This window comes from Schistocerca gregaria, chromosome 4, assembly GCF_023897955.1.
Source record: "Schistocerca gregaria isolate iqSchGreg1 chromosome 4, iqSchGreg1.2, whole genome shotgun sequence".
Classification (NCBI taxonomy): domain Eukaryota; kingdom Metazoa; phylum Arthropoda; class Insecta; order Orthoptera; family Acrididae; genus Schistocerca; species Schistocerca gregaria.
In genome coordinates, this window is record NC_064923.1 from 709,001,829 (window position 1) to 709,020,686 (window position 18,858).

General features: G+C 44.7%; 1 protein-coding gene and 1 non-coding gene across 2 annotated transcripts in view; one reads left to right on the forward strand and one right to left on the reverse strand.

Annotated features, from left to right (window-relative positions):
* LOC126267877 (Down syndrome cell adhesion molecule-like protein Dscam2) overlaps positions 1-18,858 on the reverse strand; it is a 1,296,028-nt gene that overhangs the window by 465,386 nt on the left and 811,784 nt on the right. The gene's annotated exons all lie outside the window — the stretch shown is intronic.
* Trnat-ugu (transfer RNA threonine (anticodon UGU)) lies at positions 10,482-10,556 on the forward strand. Its single transcript has one exon. It is a non-coding gene; the product is annotated as a tRNA-Thr (tRNA).

Consider the following 18,858-nt stretch of genomic DNA (forward strand, 5'->3'; position numbering starts at 1 on the left):
CGCCTCCGAATTTTACTGTTACCACTACACACGCTGGCAGATGTTCACTGGACATTCGGCATGCCCACATCCTGTCATCGAATCGCCACATTCTATACCGTGATTTGTCACTCCGCACAACGTTTTTCCACTGTTGAATCGTTCAATGTTTACGCCGTTACACCAAGCGAGGCGTCGTTTGGCACCTACCGGAGTGATGTGTGGCTTATGAGCAGCCGCTCGACCATGAAATCCAAGTTTTCTCACCTCCCGCCTAACTGTCATAGTACTCGCAATGGATCCCGATGAAGTTTGGAATTCCTGTGTGATGGTCTGGATAGATGTTAGCCTATTACACATTAGGACGCTCTTCAACTATCGCTGTCAGTCAACAGACGAGGTCGGCCTGTACGATTTTGTCTCCCTTCACGTTTTCATTTAACTATCACATCGGAAATAGTGGACCTGGTGATGTTTAGGAGTATGAAAATCTCGCGTACAGACGTATGACACAAGTGACACCCAATCACCTGACAACGCTCGAAGTCCGTGAGTTCCGCGGAGCGCCGCGTTCTTCTTTCAGGATGTCTAATGACTACAGAGGTCGCTGATACAGAGTACCTTGCAGTAGGTGGCAGCACAATTCACCTAATATGAAAAATGTATGTTTTTCGGGGTGTTCTGATACTTTTGATCACTTATACAGGGTGTTTCAAAAATGACCGGTATGTTTGAAACGGCAATAAAAACTATGCGAGCAGCGATAGAAATACACCGTTTGTTGCAATATGCTTGGGACAACAGTACATTTTCAGGCAGACAAACTTTCGAAATTACAGTAGTTACAATTGTCAACAACAGATGGCGCTGCGGTCTGGGAAACTCTATAGTACGATATTTTCCACATATCCACCATGCGTAGCAATAATATGGCGTAGTCTCTGAATGAAATTACCCGAAACCTTTGACAACGTGTCTGGCGGAATGGCTTCACATGCAGATGAGATGTACTGCTTCAGCTGGTCTTTCAAGTGTCCCCACAGAAAGAAGTCACAGGGGTTCATGTCTGGCGAATAGGGAGGCCAATCCACGCCACCTCCTGTATGTTTCGGATAGCCCAAAGAAATCACACGATCATCGAAATATTAATTCAGGAAATTAAAGACGTCGGCCGTGCGATGTGGCCGGGCACTATCTTGCATAAACCACGAGGTGTTCGCAGTGTCGTCTAAGGCAGTTTGTACTGCCACAAATTCACGAGGAATGTCCAGATAGCGTGATGCAGTAATCGTTTCGGATCTGAAAAATGGGCCAATGATTCCTTTGGAAGAAATGGCGGCCCAGACCAGTACTTTTTGAGGATGCAGGGACGAAGGGACAGCAACATGGGGCTTTTCGGTTCCACATATGCGCCAGTTCTGTTTATTGTAAAAATAAGCTTCGTCAGTAAACCAAATGCTGCCCACATGCATATCGCCGTCATCAATCCTGTGCACTATATCGTTAGCGAATGTCTCTCGTGCACCAATGGTAGCGGCGCTGAGGGGTTGCCGCGTTTGAATTTTGTATGGATAGAGGTGTAAACTCTGGCGCATGAGACGATACGTGGACGTTGGCGTCATTTGGACCGCAGCTGCAACACGGCGAACGGAAACCCGAGGCCGCTGTTGGACCACCTGCTGCACTAGCTGCGTGTTGCCCTCTGTGGCTGCCGTACGCGGTCGCCCGACCTTTCCAGCACGTTCACCCGTCACGTTACCAGTCCGTTGAAATTTTTCAAACAGATCCTTTATTGTATAGATTTCGGTCCTTTGGTTACATTAAACCTCCGTTGAAAACTTCGTCTTGTTGCAACAACACTGTGTTCTAGGCGGTGGAATTCCAACACCAGAAAAATCCTCTGTTCTATGGAATAAACCATGTTGTCCACAGCACACTTGCATGTTGTGAACGGCACACGCTTACAGCAGAAAGACGACGTACAGAATGGCGCACCCACAGACTGCGTTGTCTTCTATATCTTTCACATCACTTGCAGCGCCATCTGTTGTTGAAAATTGTAACTACTGTAATTTCGAAAGTTTGTCCGCCTGAAAACGTACTGTTGTCCCAAGCATATTGCAACAAACGGTGTATTTGTATCGCTGATCGTTTAGTTTTTATTGCCGTTTCAAATATATCGGTCATTTTTGAAACACCCTGTATATATAAGAACAAATCCTAACCAGCATGAAAACGCTAGCGAAATTGATAAAGTATACTTTTTATTCATTGCAAGTCTGTGCGTGATGACCGAGCGATTTTATCCAAGATTTCACAGGTAATATCAAAGAAAGTGTGGCCAGCACTAGTTTCTGTTTTTGTTACTCGCGTGATTGACCACAAATGCTGCGTCCATTGTGAGTAATCGTTCTACCATGGTGTATTTTATGCTCACAAGTAATTTGGATCCTTAATATTAAATGTAACGTATGTATCTTTGCTTCGTGAGCAGCATATAAGGTAGGACAGAACCCCACATGGGTACGAATACTTACATCTGGCTCGTGACATGGCATCGAATATTTGTATGTAATATTAACAAATTCCCAAATTTGTTGTTCATAATATATATGTCTTACAATTATACAAGGTGGTTAGAAACAGTCTGAAAAGCATGAATGGGTGTTGCAGGGTAGATTGTGCTGAGAAATATGTGGAATAGTTGGTACGGAAAAAGTTCGAAACATTGCGCCTCTTCCGCATTAGCATTGGAGTTAGCCAATCAGCTCCTTGCGCGCGCAGATTCAACAGCCGGCCAGAGACGCTGTCGTCAAATACGTTCTTCATTTGGTGTCGTAGAACCGAACAAGAGAGCAATACAAAAATTGGACACGGGATGGTGGTAAGGATTGAACTGGAGTCAAAGGCTAAGCAGTCTCGTACGCTATAATCTACGCTAGGAAACAACTTGCTCGCGCAACGGCCTGATTGGCTAACATCAATGTTAATTAACTAGAAAACGGCGCAACGTATCGAATTTCTGTCGTAACATTTATTTTTCAGCACAAGTTACCCTGCTACTCCCTTACAAAGATTTTTAGTTTCTGATCTCTCTGTATTCTCCGATTATGTTCTGCTGAATGTTTGTAGATGGTAGAAAATGGTGTAACGTCGAAATTACAATAGTAGAATAAAAACTTCTGTATCCATAAGCAGATAATGACTTACTCTGTACACTAAGGAGATAAAACTTTGTGAACATTGCCCATCTCGAGAGTAAATGCCACATGGTGGAGTTGCTGACAGTTAAGGTTACGATAGTATATAAGCGAAACAGAGACTAATGGGAACCATTCTCGCGACGACGCCAGTCAGCTATTCGCGAGCTGCTGTCACCGGTATCTATGGAAAGTGTTTGGAGGACAGTTAAATCACGAGGAGGTGACAAGCCGTTTGCCGTCCAAGTCTCCTGACACAAACACCCAGTCTCCGGGCAGAGAAAATCCCCAACCCGGTCTGGAATCGAACCCGGGACTTCATGATCCAGAGATAGCAACGCTAGCCTCTAGACCACAAGCTGCAGACACAGAACGTGGAGGTCGGATGCTTATCTGCTCTGTAAAGCAGGATAAGCGGCGGCCTGTGACATGTCTGACGGCAGAGTTGGTGCAGAGTGTTTCGGAGCATATCGTTCAGCCCATAGTGTGTGTGTGTGTGTGTGTGTGTGTGTGTGTGTGTGTGTGTGTGTCCGCAGCTCGTGGTCTAGTGGCTAGCGTTATTACTTCTAGATCACGGGGACCCCGTTTCGATTCGCGGCCGGGTTGGGGATTTTCTCTGCCCGGAGACCGGATCTGTTGTTCTCATCTTTCGTAACAGTGGCTAGCTTGGACTGTGTAAGAATTTGGACTGTGAAAAAATTGGGACTTTGTGCGGTTGCTAATGACGGCGCAGTTGAGCGCCCCACAAACCAAACATCGTGATCACAGTGCATAGTGTTGAACGTGAGACTCCGCAGCTGATGACCCCTACGTGTTCCCATACTGACCCAGCGACATTAATTAGCTATGATGGTATATGCAGGCTGACGCGACGAATGAAAATTTGTACCAAGGTCGGGTTTCGAAACGGGGTTCTCCGGCTCGCTAGGCAGATGCGGTAACCACTAAGGCACCCTGGCACAGTGGCTTTGCACAAGTGTATGGCCCACCCAAGGACGCTTCCCCCTCATTCCAAATTCCCATTCACACCTCACCCCACACGAACAGCATTGCAGAGATCCGCCAACGGTATTGCAATAGCACCTCAGCTGCGAAAAGAGGGATCCTGACTGAAACCTAGGCAAAGGTGTTTTTAATCAAAGTGTATGGTTCCAAAAACCTTCTCAAGTATCCATCATCTGCGATATGTTATACAGAGTGAATCGTGCTACAGTAGTATGTATAGATGTGCAAAGCCACAATGTTGTAGTAGCTAGCACATCTGCATAGTAAGCAGGAGATCCGGATTCTGATCCCAGCTTCAGTCTGTATATATACAGCATACATGTTTGAGACTTGAGAAAATCTCTGAAACCATGTAGTTTCAGTTGGTCACTAAGTACTACTGCAGTGGGCACAAGATCATAGAGATTGGACAGTGGATTAATGGCGTGCCGCCTTATCGGATGAACCAAGTTTCTTGTTACACGAACGTCTGCTCGAAACATTCAGCTGTGGTTCCATAGGACCTGTAGCAGTAGTCGAAGGCAGCTCGACAGCTGCGGACTAACTGAGCGGAATTGCCAACCATCTTCCCTGATAGCAATGACATCTTCCAGCAGCATAAGTGTTGGTGTTCCAAGGCCAGAATCGTACTACAGTGCTCCTCGCATGATACATTGGCCGCCCAATTCGCTTGATCTCAACTCGATGGAGACGCTTCTGTGACGATATCCGCGCCCATAAACCACCACCTCCAATTCTTGAGAGTTGCCCGACCAGTGCGTAGGCATTTGCTGCCAAATACCTCCTAAAAGCTACCAAGAACTTGCCGAATGCTTGTCATGCAGAATCGCTGTTTTATTTTATTCCAAAGGAGGACCAACACGCTACTAAGCAGGTGGTTGTAATGTTTGGTTCATCAGTGTGTAATCTTAGAGAAACTGGCATATTGAAGTGTGATACTGGAATCAGTGTGTAGAAGAGCGCAACGTTCTTAGGTGTGTAGTTTGAGTAATAGTAACATAAGTGCTGCACGTTTGTGATTTTGTCTCACACATTACCTCTCTATGCTACCTGTAAAGTCTGTCCACAGCCCGTGGCCGTGCGGTAGCGTTCTCGCTTCCCACGCCCGGGTTCCCGGGTTCGATTCCCGGCGGGGTCAGGAATTTTCTCTGCCTCGTGATGACTGGGTGCTGTGTGATGTCATTAGGTTAGTTAGGTTTACGTAGTTCTAAGTTCTAGGGGACTGATGTTAAGTCCCATAGTGCTCAGAGCCATTTGAACCATTTTAAACCTGTAAAGTGGCAGTACGAACGCCGATTCACTGTCGCCCTGCAGAGCGTCAGTGGTAGGGTTCTGTTGTTGACAGGGAAGCCGAGAAGAGAATGCGCCCGAGCTGTCTGCCCTGGAGGGCTGCCTTTGGCACGTTATGGAGTGGGCGCGGCACTCGAAACTTCGGCAGAGTCTGCTTCCGAGGCAGCCGGGCAGAAGCCCTAGGCGCTACGGTACTGTGGGAAGCTGCAGCAATGCGACCGCACCGAGACGTGGGATCTCCCAACTAAAATCCACCAGTTGGTGCTAATCGGTATTCTAGAATGCTATCGATAAGCACGCTTCAATGTTACCCTTTGTCTCGTAACTCAGGTAGTTGCGCTGTGTTTGTGACACCCACGTTTCAGACCGTGGCGACTACCTGAAGAACTACAGTTGTGTATCGAGTGAGGTGCCGTTTCTGTGTGCAGTCGAACCATTACTGAAGCACGCTAAAGAGGGTACAGGTCGTTCCTTCCACGTGCATAGTTGCTTTCATGATGTCTCCACTGAACCGTCTCCGGCCATCCTGATTTAGGTTTTCCGTGATTTCCCTAAATCGTTTCAGGGAAATGCCGGGATGGTTCCTTTGAAAGGCCACGGCCGGTTTCCTTCCCAATCCTTCCCTAACCCGAGCTTGGGCTCCGTCTCTAATGACCTCGTTGTCGACGGGACGTTAAACACTATAAACCACCACCTCCATTGAACCGGTAGAGAATTTGTAAAATGTCTGTTCACGTGGGAAATGCATAGCGGCTGGCTTTCCAGTACGTCACTCATAAATAATTACTTAATAAAAATTCGTGTTTCTTGCACTATGTTAAGAGCCTCCCCGTGAGGAAGCAAACCTTTATAGACACCAACCGACCTACAAAATATTGTAGGATGATGCTGAAAGCCTTGTGCACGAGAAATCTATCGAGATTACAAAGGATTTCCTGGAATAACGCTTGATACATATGTCATTGCTGGAACGTCACTGACAGAGAAACGTGTGCAAAAATGACGAGCCTGCTCAGAAGCTGGGCGGCTAACTCAGAACAGCAGTTGTGGTTGCAGTGCATTTTGCAAGCTACGAAGGTAAATGAGCTCATAACGGAATTTTATCTACACGGATTTTCATCGTGGACATCAAACCAAATGCAAATATTAAATTTTCCCATTCTTCGGCTCCTAAAGTCCATGTCGATGATGTTTCGTTGAATGTTTCGGACGCTGACATTTGTTGATGGCCCAGCATTAAAATCTGCAGCAATTTGCGGAAGGGTTGTCACGTTGAACGATTCTCTTCAGTCGTCGTCGGTATCGTTCTTGCAAGACCTTTTTCCGGCCTCAGCGATGACGGAGATTTGACGTTTTACCGCATTCCTGTATTCACGGTACACTCGTGAAATGGTCGTACGGGAAAATCCCCACTTCACTGCTATCTAGGAGATGCTGTGTCCCATCACTCGTGCTCCTACTGTAACAGCACGTTCAAATTCATTTAAATCTTAATAACCTGTCTTGTAGCACCAGTAACCGACTTAACAACTGCATCGGACACTTGTCTTGACCGTATATAGGGGTTGCCGACCGCAGCACCGTATTCTGCCCGTTTACATATCTCTGTACTTCACTAAGCTTGCCCGCATCAGTTTCTTCGGCGTTTCCGTGTATGATATGATACGACATACGGTGCTTTTAGTCAAGGTTCAGTGAAATGTACTCCAGAAGATCTGATGAGGGCAACGTAGTTTCCTTAAACCGATCACAATAAATGAAGTTGTACTTCTGTTTGTGCATTATTGTAGATCGCCCCCTAAATTGACAGTGTCAACCATATATGATAATCTAATTAAAAATGTGCAACTGAGGCGGAACAATAATTGAGAATTATCTTAGTGTGCTGCATGACTTCGGGTAACTTTTGCCTAATGACGTTTGCGGCATTGGGATATGCTTTACCGGGAATCATCTGCAACGCTTGTCACAGTTTTCCACAAAGATTGTTTTCTACTGACACGCTGCCCCATACACAATCTTCATTCTCGGATAGATGTTACCGGTGATTGTCCTTCGACAGCCGAGAAAAGAATAACAGCACGTTGCTCCTGTTTGTAAGCATTTGGTAATAATGTCGCCCTATTACACGTTTCGGCATTTACCGCACGCACATCGGAAAGACACGAATGCTTCAATAATTCCTTTCCTTAATGACAGTGCTTGCACACTACTGGCCATTAAAATTGTGCCACTACGAAAATGACGTGCTAAAGACGCGAAATTTAACCGACAGGGAGAAGATGCTGTGATATGCAAATGATTAGCTTTTCAGATCATTCACACAAGGTTGGTGCCGGTGGCGACACCTACAAGGTGCTGACATGAGGAAAGTTTCCAACCGATTTCTCATACACAAACAGTAGTTGACCGGCGTTGCCTTGTGAAACGTTGTTGTGATGCCTCGTGTAAGGAGGAGAAATGCGTACAATCACGTTTCCGACTTTGATAAAAGTCGGATTTTAGCCTATCGCGATTGCGGTTTATCGTATCGCGACCCTGCTGCTCGCGTTGGTCGAGATCCAATGACTGTTAGCAGAATACGGTGGGTTCAGGAGCTTAATACGAACCGCCATGCTGGGTCCCAACGGACTCGTATCACTAGCAGTCGAGATGACAGGCACCTTATCCGCATCGCTATAACGGATCATGCAGCCACGTCTCGATCCCTGAGTCAACAGATGGGAACAGTTGCAAGTCGACAACCATCTCCAAGAACAGTTCGACAACGTTTGCAGCAGCATGGACTATCAGCTCAGAGACCATGGCTGCGGTTACCCTTGACGCTGCCTCACAGACAGGAGCGCCTGCGATGGTGTACTCAACGACGAATCTGGGTGCACGAATGGCAAAACGTCATTTTTTCGGATGAATCCAGGTTCTGTTTACAGCATCATGGTGGTCGTACCCGTGTTTGGCGACATCTCGGTGAACGTACATTGGAAGCGTGTATTCGTCATCACCATGCTGGCGTATCACCCAGCGTGACGGTATGGGGTGCCATTGGTTGTACGTCTGGGTCATCTCTTGTTGGCATTTACGGTACTTTGAAGAGTGGACGTTACATTTCAGATATGTGGCTCTACCCTTCATTCGATCCCTGCGCAACCCTACATTTCAGCGGGATAATGGACGACTGCATGTTGCAAGTCCTGTACGGGCCTTTCTGGATACAGAAAATGGTCTACTGCTGGCCTGGCCAGCACATTCTCCAAATCTCTCACCAACTGAAAACGTCTGATCAATGGTGGCCTAGCAACTGGCTCGTCACAAGACGTCCGTCACTACTCTTGATGAACTGTGGTATCGTGTTGAAGCTGCATGGGCAGCTGTACCTATATACGCCATCCAAGCTCTGTTTGACTCAAGGCCCAGGCGTATCAAGGCAATTATTATGGCCACAGGTGGTTGTTCTGGGTACTGATTTCTCAGGACCCATGCACCCAAATTGCGTGAAAATGTAATCACATGTCAGTTGTAGTATAATATATTTGTCCAATGAATACCCGTTTATCATCTGCATTTCTTCTTGGTGTAGCAATTTTAATGGCCAGTAGTGTATACCCATATCGGACTAGCGCTGCAGTGACGCCCTGAAATGGAAACTTCTTGATCGCACCATATGCTTGCGCAGTCGAGCAAAAAATGTTCAAATGTGTGTGAAATCTTATGTGACTTAACTACTAAGGTCATTAGTCCTTAAGTGTACACACTACTTAACCTAAATTATCCTAAAGACAAACACACACACACACCCATGCCCGAGTGAGGATTCGAACCTCCGCCGGGACCAGCCGCGCGCAGTCGAGACAGCGCTACTTTGCCAATATACTCTTGTGCAAATAAATTAAGTTAATGAATGTATGTGTGCGTGTGTGTGTGTGTGTGTGTGTGTGTGTGTGTGTGTGTGTGTGAGAGAGAGAGAGAGAGAGAGAGAGAGAGAGAGAGAGAGAGAGAGGTACATGTAGTGTTTCTACGAAGTTATTCGTTAAGTGTCGGCCTAGAAGCCTGTGCGGCGCGTTCAAAGTGCAGCGTTAGGCGGCGCTAATTTGCACTTATTCAAATGAAAGCTAAGCAAACCTCCGCGCGTACGCCGTGTTGGCGCTGCTTGCTGCGTCCTGGGCGTGAAGAGGGTGAGGGGGCGGTCGGAGGGGGCGGAAGGCGGGAAAGCGGCGAGCCGTCGCAGAGGTCACGTTCCGCGAGTGCAGCACAAACAGAGGGCCATTTGCCTGTCGCGAGAAAGTTTGCGCGCCGCGACACGCGGCCCGACGCTTCTGGCGGCGGCGAAACACTTTGCTGCGGGTTCGCTGGGAGGGGGCGGGGTGGGGGTGGCGAAGTGACTGCTTCCAGGCGAGGGGACGGCCAGATAGCGCCCCGAAAAGGCTTTCAGAGGCCGCTTTCTGCCGGCGGGTGCAATCAAAGGCATTCAAACTGACCCACGCCCCGGGCACGCTTTCGTTCGTCTTTAGTTTTACACTTTCTAACAGCCGAAAGTCAACAGTGTCACAATCACGTCTGCAGTTTTGTGGTTGTTACTATGTGTTCCGATCCAGTTGATGATATTCTTCACATGTTACTCCTCTACTCAGCAACAAACGAAGTCAAAGAGAAATTTGGAGACATCTACATCTACACGACTACTCTACAATTCACAGTTAAATGCGTGGCAGAGGGTTCATCGAACCACCTTCAAGCTATTTTTCTATCGTTCCACTCTCGAACAGCACACGGAAGAAACGAACACTTAAATCTTCCCTTGTGAGATCTGATTTCTTTTATTTTCGACGATTCCCGTAAGAGTTCGGGCAACCTGTGCGCATTCGCAAAGGGAATCGTCACCTTAGTTGGCGCGAGTAATGAGTGGATGGGCAGATGTCTATTAGGAACATCACGTATGTAGATTGTGGACAGTCGGGAATGTGGAAAACGTGCAAAGGATAAGTCCCTGCAGTCGCGCTGTTCATCTGTGTCCTCGGTGGCTCACATGGATAGAGCGTCTGCCATGTAAGCAGGAGATCCCGGGTTCGAATCCCGGTCGGGACACACATTTTCAGCTGTCCCCATCGAGGTACATCAACAACACCTGTCGGCAGCTGGGGGTTTCAATTAGTTATCATTTGTACTAAAGAGGCTGCACGCTCATCAATGGTATCTGTTCTTTCGAGAACAGTTACTATCTTTGTTTATGATGTATACCAGATCTGCTGGATTCCGGCTGTAACTCTTTATTTTCGTTTAATGTGTGATGACTACGAAAGTAAAATTATACTGACATGTTGTAATAAATACCTTGTCATTATTTTTCAGTATATTCTGCGTCGTGATGGCACGAATATCTAGTTCTAGTTCCGGGCATTGTTGTGTCGTTATTTAACGCCCTCAACTTGTAACAACAACGCTGTACTATTGTATCAATAAGTTTCTTATAATTTTTCGAAAAACTTGTGTAGTTAATGTTCTGCTTTCATTTCTTTTTTGTTTCATGCCATTGTGTTAAGAAAACTGTAAACGAGTTTCAATGTGAAAATTAATGTTTATGTCAAATGTCAAGCAATATTGTAATAGACTAGAAATGTAACAAATGTTGAAACTGTTGTAAGATGTTTAAAATTGTAACTGTGCGTCTGGTCCATACGTAGCCGATGTGTTAGGATATGTAGATTGCAAAACCTCGGGTGAATACCCTGTCTGTAAGGGAGCGGTAAAAGGTGGATGGCAGGCGAGCGCGGGAAAATGCACGCGGGCACTGAACGGCACAACGGGCTCAGCAGTAGTAGTCGGAGTTTGGCACTGGTTTGAGCAACACCTTCTGGAGCGAGGAGGCTCTGCTGGAAGACGTAGCTTCACTGAGCCCCGGGTATGCCGTTCCAACGCCCATACAGCATGGCAAAAGTCCATAGGCACTAAATAGAAAAGTATTGCGACGCTAAGAAGAATTACAGTGCCGATACGTCAAGAGCCATAGCTGTTGTTGTATGTGTGCTCTCTGCCTCGCCATCTCGCCGCTCGCCAACCGCCGCATCGATACAAGCAGGCTGAAACTATTAGTACTGTATTCATATGGACCACAGAGAGAACTGTTCAATAATAACCGAAATTTTACCAAAATTTTTCCCTCATTTAATTATCCTTACAACTAACCTAGACAGGGTCCTTTCCAAATGTTGTGCAATCCGAGTGTCCAGAAATGAAAGATTAAATTTTGTGTTAATAATAATTACTTGCAGACCTAGTTATGTTAGAATAGTGTTTAAAGAACTGTTTTGTTAATGGACTAGTAAATGAATAACGAAGGTCTAACGAAGTTGAAAGATAACTTTAGTATTGATATGGTAATGAAGTTTAATTATTTCGAGACAGATATAAAGGTATTTAAATGAGAAGTAAATAAGATAAAAAGAGTAGTAACTCATATACTAGAAATATTGAACGCATGATAATTTCAGTAATCAATTTTTTTTAATATAGTGATCATAACAGTTTCAGGGTTCCCCCCCCCCCCCACCACCACCACCACCACCACTTTTTTCATTTGAATTCTGAAGTGTGCCAGATTGGTTTGCCCAGAAAAAGTTAAAGTCACTATTCAAGTCAAAATTTATCAGTGTTTTATCTTTATCAAAACTGACATTTTGTGTGTGTCACGAAAGTGCTATTGCTAGGGTAACCTATGCCCGACTTTAATCAGATTAATAGACAGTATAAAGTTTTGTAGTATACATTATATTGTAGTGTTATGTGTTCATGGTTTTTCCATATCAGTACAGAAACTATCAGTTCAATAGATTTTCTGGTTCTAAAATTCTACTATATTATGCAGTGTTACTACTTGTTGCTTTGCACGAATATCTGCCAACTTCTACAGGGGAGAAATCAGTTAATGCCTAATTAGGATGGCGACCGTATTATTATCAAATTGGTAGCATCTTCAGTGTTACTTTTGGTCCATCTTGACGTATAATTGCCTTTTGAACTTACTTGACGGATCATTGTATTTACAGAGTGGGTGTAAGTCTGATTTGCCACCATTCAGGTACACGCGGTCGATATCTATACGGAAATCTTTTCTCATAAGGTGAAGCCCGTTCACTTACCATAGTACAGGCTTTAAGGAGTATTGTGTGCCCCATGCGCACGTTACAAACTACATGTTGTCTTTTAACCTCTCTTTCGCAACACCAACACCAAAAAATAACTAATGTAGAGTAATGAAATTTCGGGAATACGTTTGTCTAGGTAACATGCAGAAGTGACTAACATTGCAATATCACAGGTTAATTTAAGTGCGATATAAGCCATTGCAAAAGTGCAATGCTGATACATTAGTAACCGCTGCAACGCAAGAATGCCGAATGCAAGCATGCGTTGTGTTATACAGGTGGCAGATGTCAGTTTGTGGGAGGAAGCCACATGCCTATTGCACTTGTTTGGGCAGTGCAGGAACGGTTAATGCTGTTTGCGGATGACGGTGGAGTTGTCCGCAGTGTAGTTGTCATCAGACCTCCAGCCTGCCCTCCAACGAGTTCAAACTTGACACTACTGAAGTCGCAGATAGTGCTCGTTTGGGGGAAGTGGAATGCACGATACAAGGCGTCTGGCGCGGACCTGTCCTTGGAGTAACCCACTTCTAACAGTTCGTTGTATTTTTTTTTTGTTTCTTTTAGGGCGCACATCTACAGTGGTCATTAGCGCCCAGACTAAGTTATGAATGCACTGCGAAGCACAAGGTTAAAACAACTAAAAAGGACAACACTATAAAAGGCACATTAACAGGTAAGGGATTAAAAGAAAACAGCACAATAAAATGTCCTTGGACAGGTTTCTCAAGTGGATAAAACGAAGAACGAGAGCAGCTGCTTCCGGGTCATCCACTAAAATGGTATCCAGAGTACATGGCAGGCCAAGATGAATGCGCAGTGTATTAAAATTCGGATAGGAAGTTAAAATGTGGCGTACCGTCAGCAATTGCCCTCATGGGCAGAACGGCGCCGGCGCAGCCGTCACCAGATGGCGATGGCTGAACCGGCAGTGTCCAATTCGTAACCGGGCCAAAACGACCTCCCCCAGCCAAGAAGGGCGTGAAGAGATCGTCCCAGCCGTGGGGAGAGGTTTCAAGGTCCGAAGCTTGTTGTCAGTAAGTGTAGCCCAATCGGCATGCCACAGCGATAAAATGCGCTGACAAATGACCCTGCTAAAATCAGATGAAGGCACACAACAAGAAGCTGTCCGAGGCTGCAGGACCGCAGCCTTGGCCGCGGCATCTGCAGTTTCGTTCCCAGGGATACCGACATGGCCAGGAACCCACATAAAGGTAACCAGAGAACCGTCGTCCGCCAGCTGGTGAAGAGAGCGTTGGATCCTGTGCACGAAAAGGAGAACCGGACACGCATCACGGAGGCTCCGGATGGCGCTCAGGGAATCAGAGCAGATGACACAAGCAGAATGTCGGTGGCGGCGCATGTAAAGTACAGCCTGGTAGAGGGCAAATAGCTCAGCTCTGAAGACCGAACAATGGTCATGGAGCCGGTATTTGAAACTGTGTGCCCCGACAATAAAAGAATACCCGACACCGTCATTGGTCTTAGACCCATCTGTATAAATGAAGATCGTATTAATGAACTTTGAAGTTCGACAAACCGGGAGCGGTATATCGAAGCTGGGGTAACATCCTTTGGGAGGGAGCTGAGGTCAAGGTGAACGCGAACCTTAGCCTGGAGCCAAGGTGGCGTTTGACTCTCGCCCACTCGAAAGGTTGCAGGGAGTGAAAAATCAAGATGCTGAAGAAGGCGACGAAAGCGGATTTCAGGGGGTAGCAGGGCAGGTGTTTCAAAAATGACCGGTATATTTGAAACGGCAATACAAACTAAACGAGCAGCGATAGAAATACACCGTTTGTTGCAATATGCTTGGGACAACAGTACATTTTCAGGCAGACAAACTTTCGAAACTACAGTAGTTACAATTGTCAACAACAGATGGCGCTGCGGTCTGGGAAACTTTATAGTACGATATTTTCCACATATCCACCATGCGTAGCAATAATATGGCGTAGTCTCTGAATGAAATTACCCGAAACCTTTGACAACGTGTCTGGCGGAATGGCTACACTTGCAGATGAGATGTACTGCTTCAGCTGTTCAATTATTTCTGGATTCTGGCGGTACACCTGATCTTTCAAGTGTCCCCACAGAAAGAAATCACAGGGGTTCATGTCTGGCGAATAGGGAGGCCAATCCACGCCACCTCCTGTATGTTTCTGATAGCCCACAGCAATCACACGATCATCGAAATATTCATTCAGGAAATTAAAGACGTCGGCCGTGCGATGTGGCCGGGCACCATCTTGCATAAACCACGAGGTGTTTGCAGTGTCGTCTAAGGCAGTTTGTACCGCCACAAATTCACGAAGAATGTCCAGATATCGTGATGCAGTAATCGTTTCGGATCGGAAAAATGGGCCAATGATTCCTTTGGAAGAAATAGCGGCCCAGACAAGTACCTTTTGAGGATGCAGGGACGATGGGACTGCAACATGGGGCTTTTCGGTTCCCCATATGCGCCAGTTCTGTTTATTGACGAAGCAGTCCATGTAAAAATAAGCTTCGTCAGTAAACCAAATGCTGCCCACATGCATATCGCCGTCATCAATCCTGTGCACTATATCGTTAGCGAATGTCTCTCGTGCAGCAATGGTAGCGGCGCTGAGGGGTTGTAGCGTTTGAATTTTGTATGGATAGAGGTGTAAACTCTGGCGCATGAGACGATACGTGGACGTTGGCGTCATTTGGACCGCAGCTGCAACACGGAGAACGGAAACCCGAGGCCGCTGTTGGATCACCTGCTGCACTAGCTGCGCGTTGCCCTCTGTGGTTGCCGTACGCGATCGCCCTACCTTTCCAGCACGTTCATCCGTCACGTTCCCAGTCCGTTGAAATTTTTCAAACAGATCCTTTATTGTATCGCTTTTCGGTCCTTTGGTTACATTAAACCTCCGTTGAAAACTTGGTCTTGTTGCAACAATACTGTGTTCTAGGCGGTGGAATTCCAACACCAGAAAAATTCTCTGTTCTAAGGAATAAACCATGTTGTCCACAGCACACTTGCACGTTGTGAACAGCACACTCTTACAGCAGAAAGACAGAATGGCGCAACCACAAACTGCGTTGTCTTCTATATCTTTCACATCACTTGCAGCGCCATCTGTTGTTGAAAATTGTAACTACTGTAATTTCGAAAGTTTGTCCGCCTGAAAACGTACTGTTGTCCCAAGCATATTGCAACAAACGGTGTATTTCTATCGCTGCTCGTTTAGTTTTTATTGCCGTTGCAAATATACCGGTCATTTTTGAAACACCCTGTACATGCAACCCGTATTGACGGTCGAGACGGTCGTCAAAAAAGGAACGATAAGACGGGTGGTCGGGCATTGACAATAGCCGACAGGCATGCCGACAAAGCAGTATATCGCGCCGGTAGGTTAGTGGCAATTCACCGGCTTCAGCATGAAGACTCTCGACGGGAGTAGTATAGAACGCTCCGATTGCAAGACGTAACCCCCGATGTTGTATAGAGTTGAGGCGGCGTAAGATGGACGGCCGTGCAGAGGAGTATACAAAGCTCCCATAATCCAGCGGACGATCGACCGATATAGGCGAAGTAGGACGGTTCGATCCACCCCCCACGACGTACCGCTGAGAACGCGGAGGACATTTAGAGAACGGATTGATAATGACACCTTTGTCGTCTTAAAGGCATTCTCGTCTCACGTCAGCTCACCACTTTCAGTATCAAAGTAGCTAACACTCACCACCGGTACACAGCGTATCCTCATAGTGACGTTACTAACGCTGCTCTTACGAGACTGGGGCGAAATTTGACAGATATCATCTTTCAGATGTAAAAACACGCGAAAGAACTTCGTTTATGTCACACAACTCTTTCTTGGTGTTGCGCTTTTTTCCGTCCGTGTACAATTAATATGAGATATATTCTACTTTTTTCGACTGTAATATGTGTACTGTTTGGACGTGTTGCTTCAGTATGAAGCATCTTCATTGGTCACTATAATAATGAAGAATTTTCTTACAAATCTCTTTGGCAGGATCGTAAGAAGTTCTCAGGTTTAAACTTTACTCCTCTTCTTATTCTTTCTTTCTTTCTTCGTTTAGGTTATCTAAGGATGTCGCATCAATTTCAATGCTTCCTTCTTTTTTGTTCTTTCTTTTTCCTCCAGTGTTCTTTAACCTCTTCACTATGTATCCTTTTTCTCGCCTCGGACCATTCTGACCCCGTCTTCGTCTCCCTCTTGCCTTGGAATCCTTCCATTTTGAATACTTCCCTCTTTAAACTCTGTCTTTCTGTTGCATCTTTTTCAGTTATGTTGTTTCTTTCCAAATATTTCCTAACTTCTTGTATCCAGGCTATTGTTGACTTCTTTTCCCAAAGATATTTAAAAATCTATTTGGTTAACCTGTTGCTGTTCATTCTGTATAAGTGTCCATAGCAGTCGCCTCTTTCGTAGTGTTTCATTTATGTTTTCTATGTTGCGGTAAACTTCTTCATTGTTTCTTAATTTCCATTTCTGTATTTTTTGGTGGTCCAAGTAGATTTCGAATAATTTTTCTTTCTAGGACTTCAAGTTTGTGCAATTTGTAATTCAGTACGAAACATTCACTTGCATAAAGACATTCTGGTTCTACTAGTGTGTTGTAGTGCTGTATCTTCAAATTTTTAGACAGACACCTTTTGTCGTAGGCATTCTTAGTTATTCCATAAGCTCTCTCCATCTTATGTACTCTTTCTTCTATGGTGAATTTTTCTAAGCCATTTTCTTAGATTATTCCTCCCAAATATTTAAATTTATTTACCTTCTTTATCTGGCCAATATCTATTGCTAGGGATTCTCGAGCATTTTTTATATTTGTCATAAATTTTGTTTTTTTTTTCTTCAGATATTCTTAAACCTGCTTTGTTAGCTATTTCTTCTAAGAGATTGATTTGCATTCCAGCATTTGTTAGGTTTTCAGAAAGAATGGCAAATATCGTCCGTAAATGCTAAAAAGTGAATTTCAATACCTTTGGTTTTAGTTCTCACTCTGATTGGTGACAACTTCTCTTCTTTTTAATTTTTTAATTTTTTTTAAATTTATTATTATTATTATTATTATTATTATTAAATTATTGCTACCTTTTTCCTATTTCATTTCAGGGCGCTTTTCTACACACAGGTGTTCGATTTATTTGCATTCCGCGCTATAAAAACGAAGTACACGAGGCGAAGGTGGATTAACAAAACATGGAAACGATAATATATCCTGTATCAGGTAAGTCTAGTGTGATATATGTCGAATGCCTGTGTCTAGAAGCATGTTTAGAAATGAAGTGGGGATCAAAAACGCATTAGTAATAGTAGTAAATTAAAACATGAGAACTCTTTTATAATAGTTGTTTAAAAGAAGAGAACTGTTTATGACCCTGACAAAGAGATTTGTAAGAAAATCTACAATTGTTAGAGCGACCAGTAGTGATGTTTTAAACAAAATCGAAATGCGTCTGGCCTGAAAAAGACTATTATTATAGGGCACAAAGACGGAATTTATCCCATATTACTTATTTTTCTAGATTTCATGGCTTAGATTTGGAGCTTGTTTCGCCTTACAAAATCATATCTGTATTGCTTGGTTGATCTTCGTATGTCTCTTCTGCCATCTGGTTGACAATTTACATTTTATTGAGGTTAAGGTTGCAAGATTCTTAGCAGCACATTGCAGTACCTCATCGTTGGTCACATGACCTCTCCACAGGGTCATTAGCACGTGGCAGTACCTCCATATGTGAAATGCGTTCATTCTGTTCATAGAGTAAGTTTTAATTTTTGTAACGATACAATGCTCTACGTACCTACCATTTTATATAAATTTTTACTTACATTTTTTCTGCATAAATTCGGTTCAGTTTTAAGAACTTTGACATTTGCGCGTCTCGCAAATATGACAGGGACGAATGAAATTGCTGATGTGTGTGTTACATAGTTCTTGATACACTATTGCGTTTTTGCATTTGTAAAATTTGTCTTATACACTCTATCCATTTGTCTATGAGAAAATTTTTACAGCTCTATTCGTTGGCATCAACAATATTGAAATAGTAAACATTCTGTTGGAATTAGTTGCGAAGACAGTTACACAAGGAAAATCATTGCCAGTATAGAGACATGTACATGTAAGTGGTGAGAGATACTTGCGCGCCAAGAGAGAATGATAAAGTGACACAATCTGCCTTGTTGAGGTACGTAAGAGAACGCACTAAAATTATGAGGCAGCAACGTAGTCACAATGGAACTTCA